Raw genomic sequence first — 19,678 nt, forward strand, 5'->3', positions numbered from 1 at the left:
AGTTACATTATTTGATTATTACAGCCATAGCCACAGGTCTGGCGTGCCAGCGTTGACTTCCCGCTCTCACTGAGAACCACTTCCACTGAGAACAAGAACCTATTAGCTGGATAACCTTGATGAGAGACAAAAAAGATGTCCTGTCTACATCTGGCATTCACAAAGTCTGGAAGCCAAACTCTTTTTGCAAACTCTGTTCTCTGTCGGGGGTTACATATGTGTCTGTGTTGCATTCCTGTGAAACGCGTCGGATAGATTAAAAAACAGAACGGACGTGAGGCTCTCGCTAATGAACATGCACTGTAATAACTACAAATGCATACACTTGAGCTGAGACTTTCAAAAGTGCCTGCTGCTTGTTATATCTCCCAGTCCCACATGAATCGACTTGAGCTCCGTTAATTCTTGCCTCGTAGCGTTTATGTCAGTCTTTCTCTCTTTGTCCTGACACAACGGCACACCAGACTCTGTCACCTGTCTCTGCACGTTCAATCACTTCCAGAGAGGCAGAGGAATGGCCTCCACATTCCCAGAGGCAAAACATAAAGAGCTGCGAATGGACGGATGGATGGCGAGGGGGGGACGACACTAACGGCTAAATTATTAAGTGACGCTTCACTTTGAGGCGCACAAACACACTCATAAGGCGGGAGAGTAAACGCATTAGAACAGTTAGCCCCCTGAATGCTCCCGACAACTTGAGTACAAGCTAACTCGCGTCAAAATCATCAAACCACGGCTGGGGCTCTTAAAATTTTTACGCTGGTGCTTGAGGGGACCTAGTGGAGCCTCGGAGGCTGTCTGAGGGTGAGTGGCCCTGTCATCGCAGCCATTGCTGCCAATAAATAAATAAATATGGGAGGAAAGTGGCTAAGCGGCACCGCCGCAGAGTTGACAGCCAGTATCTACTGTGAGTTTGCTCTCCTGAGTATAAGCCACAGCAAGTAGGTATGCACACCTGTGCATGTGTGTATATGCACCTTTATGTCCTTCCCAAACCTCTGACAGACTCCAGGGGGGCCTTGGTCTTGCCACCATCTTCCTAGCCAGAATGTGCCAAAGTGGGGCTTCATTCACTTAAGTTCCACCTGGCCTTGATTTCCTGTGGACAAGGCTTGAGCACACTGGGAGAGCTCAGGTCTAATTTGGTACATAAGGAGACAGGATGACGGGCCATTTGGCCACTATGAAGCCAGACTCTGTGTTAAAGTCGAACAGAGAGAGAGGAACACAGTCACTCGGTCTCTAGTTTACGTGGTCACAACAAGGGTTGTGCAAGCGGTAGGAAAAACTCACCTTCTGTGCACAACTATAAGGAAAAGACATGAAGACAGAGTTGCTGCTAAGTGTTGTTCTCAAAAGGGACCAAAGACTAAATTAAAGGAAAAAATATTAAAAGAAAAGTTTTGGTTTTATATTAAAATAATTAGGTTAAGAAACTATCAAGTACACAGCTAACTAAACCAAGCAAGGTCATAATTAAAAGAAACAACAGTCATATTGATGAAGTAAAGTCTACACATGTAAACACCTTAATCACAATTTATCACTTGAGGACAACATGTGCAAAACAAACATGACTGCCAGAGGAGAGAGAACAAAATCAGGCACTAAACACTCACAAGAGAAAATGGTATGACAATACTGAGAAATATTGGATTATGGCCAATAATCGGATTATTTTTTATTACAGGTAAACATAATCATCCTCAGTTATCCTGACCCCCCTGATCGTTATACGAGGCCATCTGGAGAGCCATCTATGGGTTCAAGCTTACAAAAAGAACAGTTACTATCAAAAGAGTCTTTGCAGACGATTCGTGAAACATTTTTTCTATTACAGTCTAACACAATCCAGCTTTAACTAATCAGATTAACAAAATGCCTCCAGAAGAGTCGGTACGTTAGCAAACTCTTTGCTGAGGTCAGTCAGGAAAAGAAGCAAACCATATTTTCCACCTGCCAACAGCTGTCAGTGATGGTTGTTAACAGGTCCAAACATGTCTTCAACACAGTTAAGGTGGCTTCTTAGATAATTGTAATGTTACAATTTGGAAGAGTAAGACGGTAATATTGAGATAATAAAAATTTAAATATTTTTTTTGTTACTTTGAGTTTACCTTTTATTACAGTCTTGGTTCACAGTAAAGGGAGTACCCAAATATTGTCTCTCAGGCAGAAGGCAGGCAGATGGAGGACAAAAGATTACTTTAATGAAAAAAAAGAGTCGAGACATAAATAAAAAAAAAGAAGAAAAAAAAAAAACCAAGGGCACTGCTGGGCAGGAATTCCACATTCCCAAACTAAATCCAAAATGAAATGAAGTACAGAGCCGGGCAGAACAGACATAGACAGAGAACAAAGATGAAAAATAAGCAAGGCACAAGGATGAGTATGTCATACAAGGATATAACTGGGAGCCAAGAACCGGGGTTGTGTATACTGATCAAAGCGATGACTACCGTGACTCAGGTGTGGCAACGTGTAGATAAGGACCTGATGTGAGATAAGACCAAAAACTACACCCAAGGTCATTTCTGAAACAGCGTACAACACTACTAGCTTGATTATGAGCAATGTATTAAACAATGTGGTGTGGGAACAATTGGATAATCTGTAGGATGCATCTGCAGATGGCGTGCTACTTCCGGAGAGTCTAGAGTGTCCAGTTGGGCAATCTAGCCCATGTACTGCGTCCCATAATGCAGCGGTTCACCAAAGTGAAAGATGGTACTGTGGCTGTCAGGTGACCAGAACTTGCATCACTTTTATATCTACAAAAGCCAATGTTGAACCAATCAAACGTTTCACCTTCCGTAGTTGTTTCTCCCTCGGATCGGTAGTGAAGTGCATTCAGATTGTTGTGATATGCAACTTCACTGGCAAAAAAAACCTGCTAAAAGCTACACCTACTGTACACCATGCTTTGAACAACGACTCATTTAGTTTGACCTCAAATACTTTTTTAAAGCTGGAACAAATGATCCAGCACTGTGACACAACTTGAGTGGTTAAACGCGATGCATCCATAAAGGTTATCCAATCAAATAAGCCAAATTCCTTGATTCTTTGGATATGACAGATTAACACACTTTCCCTCACAATAGGAGCAATAAACTCAAACCGTGGGCTTGAAAATGCACTCACTATTTGCGTGAATCCGTATCACAGTGTGTGTATGTGTACCCACGTACATGTGTTTATCTGCAAGTGTGCTCATTGTAAAGCCTGCTAATTGCAGTTGAGACTCCTTTAATTAACACAAAGAGTTGTCTCTGGGGTATGTATGGGCACTGTGAGTGTGTCACGAGCTTACGTCTAGCTAACCTGTGGGACGCAACAGCCTAATCAGAGCCTTTTAAGTTCTGCCATGCTTCCACAAGAGGATTCACAGAAGACACACTTTTAGTCGTGGAAAATGAGACAACGGAGAATCAGGTTGGTCTGGCTCACAAAACAAACAAAGAATAAAAAAAAAAGAAAGTCTTGAAAACTAGCACTATGAACTACATAGAAATGATGCCGACAATAAAAGGTGCGGTATATTAATGATGTAATGGCTTTATTTAACTGGGCTGTAAACAAAATGGTTTCCCTGCTGTTGTTGTTTGTAGATTGATGATTTCTGTGCCACAAAGGGCGCCACGAGAGACATGACACAGGATATGCCTCAATCTCTCTCTTCCCTTTGTCCACCCACCCCCATCTTCATTTGCTCACTCGTCTCTCTTTTCTTTTAAAAATAACTTCTTCTCTTTTTATTTTTCCTGCCAATTTGGACAGGAGCCCTGGTCAAAGACAGATTACACCGAGTCGCATATCAAACCTAATCAATCTTCAGCCCCTGGAAGGCATCACTCTCCCAATGAATAATTACAGCAATCCAGTTACGTGCTGCCAGTGCCAAAGTGTTGCCATCACCCACCATCTTTTCGGATGCTGGAACCTCTGGCTGATTAACCAGTGAAGTGCGAGGGCAGAAGTATGTAAGGTCCCTGCAAAGATAAATTCAGATGAAAAGCCAGATGAATGCTTCAGTCATCACAGGCGCTACTGTTTTCCTTTGAGAGTTAATGAAGTCATTTGAACTGCATTAAATCTAAGTGGCACCTGGGGTGTCCAGAGAGGTTGGAGAGCTGATATGTAGAGAGAATGAAACCGATCATTTGCGTGTTTTGATCCAGGATTTAGTCTGGCAGGGCTGTTGTAGTCAAACTAAGGCCAAACTCGATTTGGCTTATACATCTTTAGTACAGCTCAGCCTTGCTGTGCTACACTCTCAGCTGCAAACACTTACATGCCATGAGATAAAGATGATTAAAAGAAGAGGAAGGGATTTAGTGTGAAGAGGGTAAAGGAGATAAAAGAAGGAAGAGAGTGGGAGAGGAATGAATGATGAATGAACAAATCATCATGTTGGTGAGAGTGCTATTAGTGGGAAGAAGATGCTCCAGTCACACACTGTCAGTCAGTCATTCAGCCAGTGATATGTGATGTATGAAAGGGTGCGTGTGCCAGACAAGCTGAGAATTTTTCATGGAGTGTCATGTTGTGTGGAAAATATTGGAAGAAAATTGACAAGAAACTGCTTTTTCTTCCACGCGGGAAAGGAAGTGGTGAAGGGAGAAAAAGAAAAACGGGGTGGAGGAGCATGTGTGCGACTGCGAGGCAGCTGTATTGAGCGGAGGAGGGTGTCATTTAGAAAGTGGCTGGCTCAGCAGTGGCCATTAGGAGCACTGTGACACAGTGGACCGTCAAGCAAACAGACCAGAAAAAAACAGCATGGACGCCTGCAGGATGACGAACAAAATGCATCTTCTTGTCATTTTCTAATTATCAAAAATCTATCTTTAAATAAAAGCTTTAATCTTAGGGTACAAATATTCCGTTTTGCGTTTCTAGAAACTTCTAAAACATGTATCTAAAATAATGTTTTCACAACATGCTTTGAGAGGAACCCTTGAAAGGCCATATTATAATCAATCCAAGACCCTCGAGATCAAAATACAGACCAAGTACTTACTATCCCTAAATCTAAACTAAGATTGAGCACTAACACTCTTTGAAAAGAAACAAGCAGAATATCAGAGTGCTGTCTATTAGTGTTCAATGATTTGTTTGCTGGCTAAAATGAACAGATTATCTTGAAAGACAAGGTGTTTGGTGGTGGATGTTGCTGGAGAGTTTGCTGACGATCATGAGAATAAACCTACTTTGGTATTTCTTGGAAAGTAGAATGAATTAGTTCCCGTCTGCCTACAGACACATCAGGAAACACAGCAAAAAACAGAAAACTAAACTCACTTTTGAGTTGCTTGTTCTTCTCTTTTTTTTAAAAAAAAAAATCAATATTTTTTATTTTGCACAAAGTATACTATAAAAAAAAGAGATAAGACAAAACTGAAGTCTCAAAAGTTTTTGTTTGTTACACTATTTTCTTTTTCTTCCAAAATCAAGTAGATTGACAGACATGGAAAACTACTTGCAGTTCAGGGTGCACTATGATGGTCGCAGCTAATGAAGTAAAGACAATATTTAGACAACAATTACATGTAATGATATACTCATACTGTACATATTTCTTTTCAATATACTGTATGCAGTGCTCCCAAAGAATATTTGTAAAATCACCCAGTTCCCATTTATTACACTCGATCCATTCGGTTTCTCCAGACTGTGCGTCTGTTGAAATGGGGCGACAAAAAATATTGTGGGAAGACACCAGCATGAATGCCATTTTCAGCAATCTCGTATTTTAAGCCAGGGAAGCCTCTTTATAACATTATCGTTAAAGACCAGATACTTAATGCTGGAATAATACGGCCCTTCTAAAAACCACAAACTACCCAGTGACGCACCGCAAATAACTCTGATTTGAAACAAGATGGAATGAAAGAGTGCGAAGAGAGAAAAAGAGAGACGTAACTGACTGAAAATTACTAAGTCTGTGAAATTCCTTAGACAGCAGAACTACCAGTGAAGGCTAAACACTCCAGAGTCTGGGTGTTGGCAGACACAAAACACCACCATGGGATGACATGTGAGAGACCTATTGCAAGTTTTGCAACCAATCACGAACGTCCGTTCGGTTTCAGGAGCGAATCATGACCCGGGTCATATCAGAGCATAACAGAAAGTGTTGGTGATCAGGAGAAGATAAGCTGTGTCTGTTATGCCCATGGTAATTACGCATATCAGTGGGATCTGGGGAAGATTATTAACACTTTTCTGTAACTCTCTGTATCTATCTTTTTTAATGTTTATCCTGCAATGTCATTTAATTACATTTAGGTGTAACACAACAACCAAGACATATTTATTTGCCTGAGAGACAATCTGAGCTTTCACTTCACTTTCCCACCACTCTGTCCAGCTGCCCACTGCCAGAAAGCATTTTGCTGGGGACAGTGTGGTCCTATTGGAGCGACAGGAATTCACAAACAGACGGGGCAAACCAAGGTTACTGAGACGGAGGGCCCAGGCACGCTCCCAAACGACGCAGGCGGCGTCGCAGCCAGCGCAATCTGGGGTCCTTCTGCTGACTTGCCACTATAAGACTCATGGGAAGGGAATGTAAGGCCCCGTCACGGGCCAAGTTTGGAGGAGTGTGGAGTGAGAGGCAAACTGTTTGAAGAGAATGGAGTTAGCACATGAAAATGCGGCATGTGCATGCGTATGTGTGTTTAAAAACCTTGACAAGTAAACTCTGGCTGCCATCATTCGTCACTTCTTTGTGTTGGAAAAGCCCGCCTTGCCACACCCTGCAGTGTTCCCCTACAGCCAAGTCTTCTCCCATTCCATCGAAGAGACATTAAGGAAAGAATAATCACTTTGGACGTCAGCTGCCAATTTGGTCTGAACTTATTTATCTCATTTAGAGTCAGTTCGGAGGGATATTCGCATGGCAAATACCGACTTCTCAGTTCCCACAGGCCGAGGAGAAGAGACTGCTGGCAAGGTATACGATATTCCTCCATTGAGCTTTGCTTGACTGTAATAGGAGAGGCTGTGACAGAGGTTTGCCAAACCCTGACAACTGCAATCCTGTCACCACTTGCTGCCAGTTTATCTGTGGCTCGTTTTTTTTTTTCTTCAATGAATGCTTGAGCCCTAACTCAACTGTTTTCAGTTGCATTTTGAATTAGCGTTTCCTGTGAAAGAGGAGTTTACCTGGATGTACTACCTACCTCCTGGCTTACGTAGGAAAACACAACAGAGACAGTAGCATTTTAGCATCCACCCAAAACCACATGATTCAGGGACCACCCCCGACTATACAAAAACTCACATCCTAAATGGCTCTGACTTTGCGTACTAATGAACGCTGCGATACAACTGGATATGGCCTCTTTCTTTTTCCCCTCTGAGCACCGAAGCACGCACAAACCCATGCGCGCACATTGGGTTTCGTGTAATTAGCGCTGGTATTTTCAGGACTTGTTTGCGCAAATTGGAAATGTGTGATTTGAATTAAAATATGGTGGGGTTTTTCTTCACAATAAAAAAAAACAACAAAACACAGAAAAGGGGTTTCACCTTGCCCCTTTGTGAAAGCTCATATGAAAGTAATTTAGTCCAAAGAGACAAAAAGAAAAAAGAGGTAAAGAAAGAGAGAGGTAGGAAAAAGACAGAGGGAACGAGAGTCAGAAAGAAAAAGGAAAAGGGGGAGGGAGATACATTCCGTTTGGCCCAGAGTGAGAGGCACTGTGGGTGTCTGAGCGCCCTCGCTGCCAGTAATTGCTTCCATATAGGACTTGTTCACGGTCACAGTTACACACGCGTGCACATGCATGCTCATACACGTAGTTTTGCAGTTCAAAAAGCACACGGTTACAAAAACCATAAAAAGTCCACCACTGAAAAACGAGGAACAATACGTTTCATGCATAAATGTGAACATTTGAAGTGTCACTATAATTAACCACTCAAGTGAGTTTTCATGAGGTTGTCATTAAAGATTAGTGCATACCAGCTTCTGCGTGAGGCGCTGAAAGACGTCAACTAGTTACTTATCTGAGGCAATCAGAGAAAAAAAAGAGCAGGACGTCATCGTACGCGAAGCTGGGTCTCTCAACTTCCCTTTTTTAGAGGATTCAAGTTGAGCTCGTTGCAAAAACTTGCACAGGGAAGGACGCCGGGGGGAAATGCAGGTCACACCTGCCCCAGCAGAACCAGCCAGCCGCTGTGAGGAGTAGTGAGATAAGCATGCTCAAAGCTGTCCTCTCCAAAAACAACACAAACACGATAAACGGCAGTGCTACAAAAGGAAATTAGTCCGAAACATTGGATTACGGTTATGTGTGATTTTTTTTAAGTATTGCAAGTACAACATTAAAAAAATATTTAAAAAATATTTGTAAATTAAAAAAAAAACATGCAAGATTTAAATAAATTGTTCATTATCAGTTTAGTGGGAGCTTCTACCGCTTTTGTGTCAAAAACTGCATACGAGGGCAGAATTTGGTGCTTTCCAAATATTTTCAGTGAAAGTCAGGACAAATGCCCAAAGTATAAATCTGGAATTCTGTAGTGGTGAGTGGAAGAGAGAGTATGAAAACAAATGCAAAAGTTTATTCAGAAAGAAAAAAATCATAATATTTGGACACAACTTTTAATTTAAGCAAATCAAACCAATTTAACCCTCACAGCGCACTGGGGGTCACAAAGACACTGCCAGTGCGCTGTGAGGGTTAAAAACCAGTTAAAACCTACAAATGTTCCCCCGTATCTGCCAGAATTGAGCTGTTTGATTAAAACTACAGACATATTTTACAATGGTTTGATGAAGAAACATTCTGATACCTTTTGTGCAGGAGCCGCTGCTAAACGAGGAGACTGAGTGGTGACTGAGAGCTGCTGCCGCATCGGAAGCTGCGCTAGATGACCAGGGGTAACTTGAGTTTTGTCAACTTTAACTGTATCAAATTTTTTCTTAAAAAGTTCAAAAGTGCAACAGGTTTAATTTTCAAGGCAAGAAGTTGGGTAAGGTTTGTCAGCTTTTTCTAAGCACTTCCCAACGATTCATCTTGCCATGTGCTTGAAAATCATTTGTTATTCTTGACCTAATAAAACATTACAATGAGGAGGAAAGAACCAGATTTCCCAAACTTTATAAGAATGGCTTTGACTGTATTTAGTAAAAACACTTTTACTGCACATCATAATATTTAAATGACAGTTGTAAAGTTTACAATTAAATTTTAAGGGGGGGGGGGCAGCTCTGTCCTGATCCAAGTTCGTGGAATTTTGGACAACCCTGTCAAACGTGCTGCTAAAAGACCAAGACCTTTACTTCAAATAAAGATTCATGACATTGGATGACATATGTGCTCTAAAATGTATAACCTTCTGATTACACAACTTATTTCACACATTTCGGTGCCTAGACAGAGGCAGCAGAACCAGCCCAACAGTAGGACAGAACCTCAACCATGTTTTTCTTGTCCAAATGAGCTTCATTGCATCATCCTTAAACATCCTGATCCACTGAATTCACAACGAGTTTTGCTTTGATTCCTTCTGTCTACAGAACTTCATCCAGGAAGACTAGTTTTTCAAGAAAAAACTAAAATGAGCATTTCTTGTTTGAGCGTGGGTCATATTCTATTAAATAAAATCCCCATTTTATGTTGCTCCAGGTCAGCCTGCAGCTTTTTAAATATCTTGTTGGCTATTATTTCAATAGTCAGCACAAACTTAGTGCTGGGTGAATTCTAACAGTTTTTGTTTTTTTTTTAATGCTGAACTTCCGAAACAGCTTTGAGCTTTCCTTGAAGCCTCACAAGTTGTTCTGTTTTGTGTTAATTTCATACCTGATTCTCTCCGGGAGCTCTCTTGTTGTCACCAATGAAAAGAATCAACCCTTTTTTTTTTAATGTGCCAAAACCATTATTCAGTTCATGTCAAGACTGAAAATTAAGCACAGATGAGTCCTATTTGTTCTTTGTTTTGCTTCTGGAAGGAATTTCGATAAATCACACATTGTCTGCACCATTTTTGTTTCACTATATTTCACTTTTTTTGTAGTTCGCTTGCATTTATTTTGGAACATGCTGCAAATTTTTTAGCTTACAATAACTTATTTAACATGTAGTCGTGAAATGAGTTAATCTCCAAGGAATCTGTGCATGTCGAAGGAAAACTGGAGCTCTAAAATTTCTGTGTAATTTATAAATAAGCAAGCTGTATCCTAAGTTTGTATCAAAATGAGGTTTTTTCTACACATCAACAATGTAGGTTTTGAATTAATGTGCTGTAATGTAGTATTCCGACTCCTTCATCATGCAGGCCCCTCATCAGACAGTGAGTATTAGTTTCACTCTTTCCTAGTGACACATACACACCAGCAGACCCACATACACACTCATGATTAATAGGACTGGGAGTTAAAAAGGCAACAACAGTCATACTCTGCTCCCAAAAAGAAAGCATAAAGTATTTGGCATATGAATCCACACAGGCTGCTGTGCACTACCTCTCATGTCACCAATCAAGTCGAAGAACAGAGAAAAGAGTAGGAAGATGGAATAGAAGTGGACTGAGAACGGCACACTGTGGCTCAGGTGAGAGGAGAAGATGATATTTTGAATGTGCTAAACTTTAATGGAACGCCAAAATCCATAGCTGCACAGACCCTTGGACTGGAACAGAAAAAAGTTACATAAAAAAACGAATCTTAACTTTACTGGGTTCTCACTGGAGTTTAAGGAGCAGATGGCCTGTGAATGTTCCAGGTTCAAAGCGTTAATGTGTCTGAGACCACTTGAGAACGTCAAACATGGCAAGCCGAACATGTGTGTCAGCCACTAAAGTGAATGACACTACAGCGTTTCACACTCAGATACGCAACATACGTCTCAGTCCCGCACACACACGCGCTTTGACATACACCCAAGGCTCCCACCTGAGCAGTAATTTTAATGATTTTGAGCCTGTGCGACTGAGTTCACAAATCAAAGGCATGTGGGGCTGAAGATTTGCAGCGAAGTGGCAGAACAAGATCGCACATGTACTGTGAGCTATGCAGGTGTGTGCGCGCGTGTGTGTAAGTTACAAAACAGCTGAGAGAAGAACTTGACTGCCCTCTCCTGACTTGATCTAATCTTTTGGGAGCCCAATATTTCGTTATCAGAGAGTGAACATTAAACACTACAGAACATTTGATATATGATTGAAAACAACTCTCACTGCGAACATCCCTCGGCCATCACTCGCATTCTGGAGCCTCAATGAAGAGGCTCCGTGGGGAAAAGTGCTGCAGATTGGCGAGCGCTGTGTGGGTACACAGTGCAGGAGGGCTGTAGGAGGGAATGTCACTGTATCAGCTGACACTGGAGATAAGGCGGGTTGCAGCGGTGGTGCAGGTAATGATACTGGGACCACTAGAGTGTGTGGGGAGGTGTCTCTGCTGCTTGTTGCTGCTCATCACAAACTTTCCACAGCAAGTTCTCCTTTATACAAGAAGTTTCAGCTTCATCCTTCCTCAAAGGGAACACAAGGGGAAATAAAAAACCCTTTTCTCTGTTTTAAAGAGCATCATTTGGATTATTTTGTTTGCATTGCTATTAACACATTTTAAAAAAAGGTGTAAACGTTGTTGAACGGTTGGCCATATGAGCAATAGTCCTTAATATTATTCCCTAAAAAAAGAAAACAAAAAAAAATCCCCAAAAATTTCACTTCATTCAAAAAATAATTGTATTTAACTTCATTTGTGTAGGGCCAAATCATGCCAAGATTACAACTCAACAGATTTGAATTTCTTTCCGGATCAATAAAGTTTCTTTCTTTCTTTCTTTCTTTCTTTCTTTCTTTCTTTCTTTCTTTCTTTCTTTCTTTCTTTCTTTCTTTCTTTCTTTCTTTCTTTCTTTCTTTCTTTCTTTCTTTCTTTCTTTCTTTCTTTCTTTCTTTCTTTCTTTCTATCTATCTATAGTATCTATCTATCTATAGTATCTACCTACCTACCTACCTACCTACCTACCTACTAAAGGAAACAAAAATGTTCCATAAAAACATTTTTGGGATACAATCCCCCTTCTTGAGCAAGCACCAGGTGACTGTGGAAAGGAAAAACTCCCCTTTAAAAGGAAGAAACCTCTGGCAGAACCAGGCTCAGGGAGGCCGGCCATCTACCTAATCCATGCACACTTTTTCAGACATAAGTTTAATAACCTGATAATATTTTTTCCACCTCCAAGTTTTTATTTTCTTTACAGAAAATAAAAATATTAATAGTCAAGAACAGTAACTAGGCCTCCGTTACAGTAATGTTTAAAAGTTCACATAAAGAAGGTTTACAGTTCCAATCTTGGCTGGGGATTGGCGTACTCTGGTTCTTCCCAGAAATCAACAAACATCCAATGTTAGCTCACACTCACTCTAAAGCTCACTGTAGGGTTGAGTGTGGGCATGCATGGTTGTTTTTCTTGTTTGTTTCAGACAGACGTGCTATATGTCCAAAATGTACCCAACTTCTCACCCAAAAGCAACCGGGATAGGCGTTAGCCCCACTCAAACCACGAGAGAAGGGCAATCCATCCGCTCTACCTATTTAGTGACACAATGGTCCAACCTAGACACCTGGATGGATCACTAATTTTTTACAGCTGGTGTTTTTTATGTCATCTTTTTTAAAAGGAAAAAGAGGCTGATTACATGGAGAGTCACTGGTGAGTTTGATAGCCCCAAGCAAGGTGGAGTTTATCACAAAAAAAAACAAAAAGCATAAGACTCTCACACCAGAATCAACCGTCAAACCACCACATCTCGAAGATTTTTTAAAAATACAATGCATCTGCAATCGTTACAGCTCTAACCAGCGCCCCTTGCCACATTCATTACGTTCACTGAGGCCTGTGAGCCTGCTGATCAAGGTGGCTGATTCGTTGTTTGATTATGTGGAAAAACTCACAGCTCAGGACTGCCTATTAAGAGAAAATAAGGAGACCACACTGATTTTATAGACAAAAATCTTTCCTTTTCTCCGCTATTAAAGTATAAAACCGGTATCACATGTCTGCTTTTCCTTCTGATAGCTGTTATTAAGGTGCCCTAGTTGGCTGGACTTGAGTGTTTGGCAGTCATGAGGAAAGCTAATGAAAAATCAGGTTCAAAACCCACACATTTCAAAAACAAGCTTTTATATGCACTGTTCATGGCTAAGCGTGTAAACGAGGGAAAATTGAATGAGTTATGGCAGAATTAATGTATGAATCTATGACAATAGCTGTGCCATGGAAAGGAAAGCAACATTTTTGTCAGGACAATAGGCATGGAAGATGTGGCAAGAGGTTAGTAAAACCCTTTAACAGCAATCTCCACTGTCCTACGCCTAACCCCTTAACCACTGGTGTTTCCGCATGTAGTGTTAGAGAGGTTTGTGGTGCAAACGGGTTCTGATCCAGCAGGAAAACGGCCTGAAAGGACATCAGAACACACTTAATCTAAACAGCATTTCCTACCTTGGGCCGTTGCTCCACAAAGCAAGCCAAAACCACAGTGTCTATACACACAATCAGGAGCTGTGCTTGTGTGAGTGTGCACAGTGTGAGGCTGTGAAGATGGCTGGGTCAATTTCAATCAGGGGGAGAACGGCAAGAAAACAAGCACAAGCTAAACAAAAGAGGCTGGAGTGGGGCAGAGGGGGTTCATGGAGGAGAGACAGAACCCAAACAAACTTTGAGATTGATACAGAAGAAGATTAGTGCAGGATGGTGAGGTACAAAGGAGGTTCTTAATGTGTGTGACATACTCCAACATGCGTACAAATGAGACAGCGATTCCTCAGGACATACAATCGTCCATGGCCATTACAAAGGGCTGCCAAGAAAGCCTAAACAGTGGGATTAGCTGAACACAACACTGACACTTTGGCCTGTGTCTGCATGAGGGAGAGAGAAGTAACTGTAAACTGTTTACAGGGGAACGCAGGGTAACTGCTCTGCATGCACGTCTGCGTCCGGCTGTGTGTGTGGATGTGTGTTTACAGTGCAATATTGTGGCTTTTGTGATGGCTCGACTCTTCTCTGATTGAGACAAGATCAACAAAAACGCAGTGTTATATATCCATGAAAACACACACACACGCACACGCACACCCACACACACACACACACACACACACTGAGAGAGCCTGACAATGACGTTGACTTTGAAGTGCTCAAACGTGTAAAGCAGCATATGCTTAAATGCATCCTCAAGTAAGAGCATAAGACCGATTTTTTTGTTTCATCGATCTCAACAAATATAACTAAGGTCCAACACCCGGTTCTTGCTGGTGTTATTTGAATGGAGTTAGATTTTCAAGGTTAGCGTTGGCTCAAACAGTGTTTTACTGTTACAAAACCCTGTCAGGATTTACTGAAGAGGTGCAGTGAGAGGTAACTCTGGAAAAAAAAGTGGAAACTGTGATTTTTACTGCTGGCCTTGCTACATATGCATTTTCTTAAGGACTTAGCCGTCTAAGTGCAAAGATTTGGATGGAGTGGAACTCAAGTTGCAGCCAGTAAACTGCCACTTTATCATAAAAACATCTTACTTTTTGATATGACTGGATAGTTGTTGTGAGAAGAAGTCAAAAGTCAGGCCCCTTTTAATATTACAATAATAGTGTCTGTTGTGTGTGTTATCTTATGTAAAAGGATAGTTTATTTAATGAAGCAGCCCATTTAAATGTTCCTTATGCATTTACTTGCCTAATTAAAAACGTAGACAATATCAAAATTATACTTACGTTCTGTTATGTTGTTCAGACAATGTACCTGCAACTGATCACACTGCCACCCCGCATCAATTTGTGCTGCTTTTGACAGATTGGCTTTGTTATTATTGTTATTATTAAATTATCTGGCAGCATCTGAGTTCATAAACAGAACCCATTGTTAGTAGATCACCTCCAGAACTGGCCACTTTCATTGGCGCTTTTATACTACTCTTTTCTTGTACTGATTTACAATTAGATAATGATAAACATCTTCAAACAAAGCAACTGAGAATAAGAGGATAAGAAACTAAAGCACTTTAAGGCCCCCTTGCCTATGGCTCATCACTCAGCTGCAACCTATCAGGACAAATGTAGTGAGCAACACAATATGACATTGAGCAACAGTGGATTCATAGGAAAGTCTGTTGTATGTGTTAATGTGGCTTTGAAGTTGCAGTTTTGGAGCGGGCCCAGGAAGTCTTGGTTTCATTGTTTCATTTTATACTGCAAAACACTCAGTGCCTGCCATGCTGACGTTCCTAAATCTCCAAGAACAGATTCTTTTTTCCTTTTTTTTTTTTCATTGCTGACACATATCCTTTCAGCCCCTTTGTGACGCTTCTCTAAGTTAACCAGCTCGTCACTAGAGGGCTGTTTGACGCAGCCTTAACATTTAAAAGCTTTCTTTGCTTAAAACAGCTGCCTAGTGTAGCTGACGATAAGGCAGGGAGACTCGACCGTAAAAGTACGACGGGCTGAAACTTGCATCGAGCTCCATGAAGTTGGGGGTAACTGGAACTGATCTGTTGTTAGGAGTAACACCAATTCATCACATTTGACAATTTCCACTATGTGGCAATTACCGCCGCTATAAAAAAGTAGGTAGCTGGGAAAACCTGTCACCACCGTTAGCTACGAACATTATCAGTGGGTGTCTGGTATAGACAACAGGCCGGATAGTTTAGCAGCTGGATCCTATTACACCCCGCTCACACAGCAGCATTTAAGCAAAGCTTGCCAGTTGGGTGTTTCTGACTTGCCTTCGTCATACAACAAACAACAAATCAGCTACGTGCTTTGAAGCAATTCCACCCCCATTTACAACTTCATTGGTAAGCACTTGTAGATTAGCCTCAATTAGATTGTTTGACGCTGTGTTGGATGAACTTTGCTCATCTTCTGATGGGGGCGAAGCTTTCACTGAGACGCAGTGGGCCTACAGTGCAGTTCAGTAATGCTTGACATCACCCCACTTAAATTACGTGCGCTTGGGGTTACATACTGTAGGAGCCATGTTGTTGTAATACATGCAAATGTGATCAGACATTGGTTTGCTGAAATAAGCAAGACCATCCGTTAGGGCTGGGTGATTTTGGACAAAAATAAAATCCCGATTTTTTTCTCTGAAAACCCGATTTTCGATTTCGATTTTTTTGGTAAAACTACAAAAGACAATGGAATAAATTGTTTAAAATATTTTATATTTATTTTTAAAGAAAAATATCAAACAAATTTCCCTATTGGGAATGAAGTGCAATTGAAAGATACTGTAAATCCTCCTTGAGTTTAGTAAAGTGACAACATTTACAATTTTCTTGACCAAACAAAGATGACTAGACGGGCTCTGTCTGTAATGCAGCCAGCTGCAAAAAAGGAAAATCGATTTTCCGATTTTCCTTTTTTTACATCGATTTTGATTAATAAATCCGATTTAGATTTAAAATCGATTAATCGCACAGCCCTACCATCCGTGGACAAGACAAAAGCTGGACAGCTGCTTCAAAATGGGTATTTATGGTACCTTTGCATTGCTGCACCTCATCCGCACCATGTGGACTAACGCACCTCCATACTATCCCACACTACCAGCTGTGTACAGATGTCCCTGTCCTCAAAAGTTAATTCATGATTATGTCCTATATGAAGAAACCCCAAATTATTGAACGGTTTACCAACATTGTCTTTCATAGCAATGAGGGTGAATCTCAGGGATATTCTTTTTTTATATACCGGTACCAAATCTTGTTACTAACCTGCCTCAGGCAATTAACTTCAAAAGCGAGCATACTATAAAAAAAAAGAAAATAATAATAATGTGTCAGTTTCATCATTTGATATGTTGTGTTCACACAGTTTCAATAAAATATAAGATTTGTAACTCATTGCACCCTTTTGCACAGGGTGCAAACTATTTTGGAAAGATATGTTGTGTCATTTTGGGAGGATAACGTGAACCTGATACCACAGAATCTTGTCTTGTTGTTGCTATATGTTTAAACTAAGATGTGTTAAAAATTTGAGCTTCTCCTGAAGATAAGCTGTGTATATACATATATGTGTGTGTGGTTGTGTGTGCCTATATGACAAAGTGCCTCCCTGAGAGAGAGTCTCTGATTGTACAGACAGAGTGGCTGTGTTTGGTAATGGTTTCCATTAACCTGGGCTGAGGTGAAGGACCTGTGAGACTCTCCATTCATCCCTCGTCCGCTCTCGCCTCCTGTCTATCACTCTGTCACACTCACAGAGGTATAACAAACCTCACAGTGGCGCAAGCAGCTGAACGGCTGGGGCATTTCATTGCACGACAACATGGAAAAGGGTCAGAACTTTATTAAGAAACCTGAAGAGTCTCCAAAACATTTGGCTTATCCAAACCATTAGATGTACTTTTGTGTTGTCTGTGGAGTGCACACGAGGAACGTGGCCCTTCATACACTGAGAGCCTCTAACTTGCGTACATGAATACACCTTACTTTCTACATCAATAAAGCTTGCTGCCAAGAGAATGGAGGAGAGGGAAAAAGAGATGGTGGAGGGCTGGAAAAAGACCGTGGAAGCAAAAAGCCCTTTCTTTTCAGAATCCCAGCTTTACCCGGAGCCTCTCTAATAGAGAAACACGTGTAAAGCACAATGATTCTCTCAGATGCTTTGACTATAACTAGGATATGGACATGCACAGCAATGGCTTGAGCAAAAGCATGTCATGCAGTAGTGAATAGGAACAGGAGATGTAGTGCAGCAATTATTCCAGACAAGCCATTATGGGCACGGGGTGGCTTCTTTAGACTATTACAGCCGCTGACTAATGGACAATCTTGTTTTCTTTCTCGCTCACATCCTAGATTTGTCTCCTCCAGCTCTCTTAAAAAAAAAGATCCTCAGCACTGAATATACTGAGCAAATTCTCCACAAAGCTTATACACGACGCATGTCTTAAAAACTTAAAAACTCAATCTCAGTAACTTACAGTATGCTGAATTAACTGAATCAATTCACTTGTTACCGCTTGAAGTTTTTCAGTGTACTGTATTCCTGTGGTATTTTTTACAAAAGTATGACAAAGATGAGCTGGGATAGGCTCCAGCAGACCCCCGTGATCCTGCAAGGGATGAAACGGGTATGGAAAATGGATGGATGGCTATGACAAAGAAATACTGAAGTATTTCATTAAGAGCTCAGAAAATGTAGTCAGCTTTTGAAAAAGAAAAAGAAAACCAATAGAACCCAGGGCTCTGAGCACAGGTGATTACATTTGCGTGGGTCCACATCTAATAATAACTCTTTACAGTACCCGATCAGATATTTCAGCCACAAGTCTTTCTCTTGCAATTATAACTGCAGAGGTATAGTTGCCAGACATGTTGAAAAGAAGGCAATGAAGCATGCAGACTTATATCCTCCCTCTGCCAACCCGAGGTTTTGGATGAAGATGTGGACAAAGATTTAGTTGGAAGAGAACTTCATTGATGTGAAAGTGAGACTTTTTCAAACTATTCAACTCGTTTCAGAAATAACATAATCAAGAAGAACAATGCGCAGAAATCTGAGAGGTTGATTTAGATGAGTTGGTTCTGTTAGCTCCAACTATGTATTGTTTTTCTTCCTATAACTACTAAGCAAGTGACTTACCACTTACAAATGTTCGGGGTTAGGACTACGCATCACGCATTCTTCAAAAATTTAAATGTGGCATTAAGACTATGGAAATATAAAAAAAAAAACAGGGTTGTTAGCTACACTTTATCTGCTCAACATGCTTCACTGCATTTGTAAGTTTAGTGAACGGTGCTAATAACATTCACTCCGAGATGTCTGTATCATGTTGGACATCCAGGGTCTCTTTGTTTCATCATCTATAAGTTCCAACTTACAGAGATTAAGCAGCAAAAAATGTGATCATAGTTATGTGGGTGTCTCAAAACCCCTACATTTTTCCAAGGGTTTTGATCCCTGCAGACAAAACAGAAGTTGAGGAAAAAAGGTTCAAAGTCTGTGCTCAAAATTTGTTATTCGTCATTAAACGCCTCTAACAAAGCCAGACATCTTGTTACGGACTGAATTTCAACGCAATTTCAAGAAGCTGATTCATACCCTTTTTCTTTTTTCTGTAATAGACTTGATTACTGTAGCAGTGTATTTACACTTTTCCCTAAGAGATCGATCAGACAGCTTCCAGAGATCCAGATCGCTGCTGCTTGAGTCCTCGTTAAGGCCAAAAAAACCCCCGGATCATTTCACCGGTTCTGAAGTCTCTGCAACGACTTCCTGTTTTGCAAAGAGCTGATTTTAAAATTCTACTGTTAGTTAATAAAGATTTAAATGGTTCAAGTCCAAAATAAACTTCTGATCTTCCGGTGCGTGACAAACCTTCCAGGCATCTTAGGTCATCCGTAACTGTTTGCTTTAAGTTTGCTTTCGGTCCTGAGATTTAAAACTTAACATGGGGAGGGTGCTTTCATTTTTTTATGTGCCATGTATGTGGAAAAAAACTCCCAGAGCACTACAAGACATTTGAAAGTCCTGCTTCTTTTAAATCAAATTATAAGACTTTCCTGTTTGTCACTGCTCTGCAGTGTAACCTTTGTAAACCCTGTAACCTCCTTGCCTTTCATTAACTCAATAGCGAGTCAGCTTCACACTTACCAGTAAGTGATATACGCCTTATACTTAAGATACTTAAGCCAAGCACATATCCAC

The 19,678-nt window shown here is 40.8% G+C and overlaps 2 protein-coding genes across 2 annotated transcripts in view; one reads left to right on the top strand and one right to left on the bottom strand.

Moving 5' to 3' along the window:
* bnc2 (basonuclin zinc finger protein 2) overlaps window positions 1-19,678 on the bottom strand; it is a 168,468-nt gene that overhangs the window by 101,531 nt on the left and 47,259 nt on the right. The gene's annotated exons all lie outside the window — the stretch shown is intronic.
* cntln (centlein, centrosomal protein) overlaps window positions 6,891-19,678 on the top strand; it is a 185,678-nt gene continuing 172,890 nt past the window's right edge. Inside the window, exons 1-2 of the mRNA XM_061717759.1 lie at window positions 6,891-6,958; window positions 8,814-8,890. The gene's annotated coding sequence lies outside the window, so the exon portion shown is untranslated. The remainder of the gene's footprint in view (window positions 6,959-8,813; window positions 8,891-19,678) is intronic.

This window comes from Cololabis saira, chromosome 1, assembly GCF_033807715.1.
Source record: "Cololabis saira isolate AMF1-May2022 chromosome 1, fColSai1.1, whole genome shotgun sequence".
Classification (NCBI taxonomy): domain Eukaryota; kingdom Metazoa; phylum Chordata; class Actinopteri; order Beloniformes; family Belonidae; genus Cololabis; species Cololabis saira.